Source organism: Rhinopithecus bieti, unplaced genomic scaffold (genome assembly GCF_001698545.2).
Source record: "Rhinopithecus bieti isolate Rb0 unplaced genomic scaffold, ASM169854v2 scaffold_1014, whole genome shotgun sequence".
Lineage (NCBI taxonomy): Eukaryota > Metazoa > Chordata > Mammalia > Primates > Cercopithecidae > Rhinopithecus > Rhinopithecus bieti.
The window spans coordinates 2826273-2829064 of NW_016803499.1; positions in this window are offsets into that span (position 1 = coordinate 2826273).

Here is a 2792-nt window from a genome sequence, read left to right on the forward strand (position 1 = left end):
CAGTGAGTGCCTACTGTGTACCAGAACCTGGCTTATGTATTAACTTGCCAATCCTCCCAGTAACCCAGATTAGTCCCAGGCTGCAGACGTGGAGGTGAAAGCTCAGAATGGTTCCGTCACTTGCTCAAGGCCACACAGTGAGGGGGGCAAAGCCAGGCCACCTGCTCCAGACCCCAGGCATGGATGGAGGTGGAGGGGAGTCCTGAGCAGTGGGGGTCCTGGCTGCCGCTGAGCAGGGTGGGCATGGAGGTCCTAGGCTCGCTCTTGGCCATGCCGAGTGCTCCCTTCCACTGACTGTGGCTCTAGTACCGACAGGTATCTCTATTGACGCTACAGCCCCCACCTTTCATTGCCTCTGGGACGAAGGCCCCTTGGGCTCCTAGCTTTGGGACAGGACTGTGGCTGCTCCCTGCCATTGGCTAGGCCTCCCACTGGGACCTCCTGCCCACTGTCTCCCCACGCTTTGTGGCAAGCCTGTGAGTCAGCGTACCCATTTCACAGCAGGGACACAGAAATCCCCTGAAACCAGGGACTTTCCCAGCACAAGAGTGTCCAGGACTAGAACCCAACTCTCTCTCGGTCCAGCCACCTGCAGAGTGACCCACACGGATAGTTGCCAGTCCTCACTGAGCTGTCCTCTGCCTCCTGTTCACACTTTCCCATAAATCACAGAATCCTCCAGGCGACCCAGTGATGTAGGCACTATCACTATTCCTTCCTACAGACCTGGAAACTGAGTCACAAAAAGCAAGCTGCTTTCCCAGACCCCACTGCCCTGCCAGGTGGAGGCCAAGCTGGTGTGTGAACCCAGGCCGCTGCTCTGAACTTCTCCACACCACACCGTGTAGAGGAAATAAGAGCTGGGAGAATTCTGCCTTCAGGCAGAACTTGTTATTCCAAGAAGCCTGGAGGAAAGAACCTAACATTTATTGAGCACCTACAAAGTGCTGGCTGATCTCACAGCATTATTTGCAAAGTGAATATTCTTCATCTTATTTTACAGACGAGGAAATGAGACTCAAGGAAGCAGTACTGACTTGCTCCGGGTCACCTAGCTAGTAACCACATGAGGAGAGGCAAGACTCCCCCCAGCCTGGGACCTCAGGGACGCTGCCTGGATGCCTGCTCCAAGCTGGCCCCTCCAGGGAGGCTAGCTCTCACTAGCAGGGCAGCCTCCTTCCTTCTCCCTCTATCCCGCCTCAGGAGAATTAAGTGGTAAACGTTTTCAAAGTCAACTGTCAAAAGAAAATGGTTAGAGGAAGGAAATGTGCAATTAGGAGCTTCAGAGTAATTTTCATCGTGTGGTTTGAGCTCGACTGTAAACACTCAGGAAGGAGAGAACGCGGCTGTTTCCCCCCCAGCTGGTTTCCTGCCAGCTCTGCTGAGTCCCAGAACCGGGTGGGCTTCAGGCTGAGGCACCAGCAGGGAGGCTGGTGGGCAGCCAGCCTCGGACTGGGGAGGTGCTGGGGGCTGTGGGATGCTCCCATTCCCAAGAGAAGCTTTTTCCAGCAGAATGTGCTGGCATTACAGAAAGGAAATATTAACATTATAATTATAATTGTTTATTTAATTAAGTTATTAAACAGGCCCAGCCTGGGGCGGGGCAGGGGGGAGAAAAAAAAACCCCATAGTTTCATTCTAATTGTTTCTCCCAGGATGTAATTAGAGCCTTACAGAAGGAGTCAGAGCTAGAGAAGGCAGGGGCTCTGCCAGGCTGAGTCCAGGCCTGGTGCACAGCTCCGGGCAGGCTAGGCCCGGGGGCGCAGGCTGGCTGTGGGAATGCAGCCTCTATAAGGGCTGGGACTCGGGCCTGTGTCCTCATGCCTGGCATGTACTAGGTGCTCAAGAAATAGTTGTGGAAGGCCTAGTGGCAAGCCTGTGAGTCAGCGTACCCATTTCACAGCAGGGACACAGAAAGCCCCCGAAACCAGGGACTTTCCCAGCACAAGAGTGTCCAGGACTAGAACCCAGCTCCGTCTCGGTCCAGCCACCTGCAGAGTGACCCACACGGATAGTTACCAGCCCTTACTGAGCTGTTCTCCGTTTCCTGTTCACACTTTCCCATAAGTCACACAATCCTCCAGGCAGAAATGGCTGGAGGAGTGACTTTCTCAGCTGCCCTAAAGACGTTCAGCAGATGATTTTTCTAGAAGGGATGCAGCAGCCTCTTCCTGGGGCTGCTCTTGGCCATTACCTCTGCTCTGGCCTCCCTGATGGCCCACCCTGGCTTGCAAGTGACCATGCTGGGCAGCCTTCACCTCTTCCTTCTGTGCCCTGGTCACTGTGGGCTGACCCCTGGGGCAGAACAAACAAATGTCATTGGTTCCCAGGCTCTAGTGTGGAGGCTGCCCCTGTGCATCCCAAAGGGACGGGAGTATGAGGGCCCCAGAGGGTTCAGGAGGCTAAAGCCCCCACTCCAGGTGCCCCAGTCTGGGAAGTCCTTTCTGGGACCCTGGGCCATGCCCAGCAGAGCCCCTCTTGAGGGGGCCAAGGGAGGCGCTGGCCCTGAGCAGCCTCCAGATCCGGTCCTGTGCCCCCCGCGCTGACAGCTGCCCACAGGCTCCATGCAGAACCTCCCTTCAGACGGGAAGTGTCTTGTTCCAGCTGGCACGGCCTTATCGAACAGTCCTGGCTTTGTAAGTGTGGACAGCTGCGGGGAGAGGAGCTGGCTCTGGGGAGGTGTGGGGGCCGGGTCAGGAGCTAGACTGGGGAAGCTGAGGAGGGGGAGGTCAAAGCCAGCAGCATCTGCAAGTGGGTGGGGGGCCATGAAGGTTTGGTTTAGGGGGCATCCC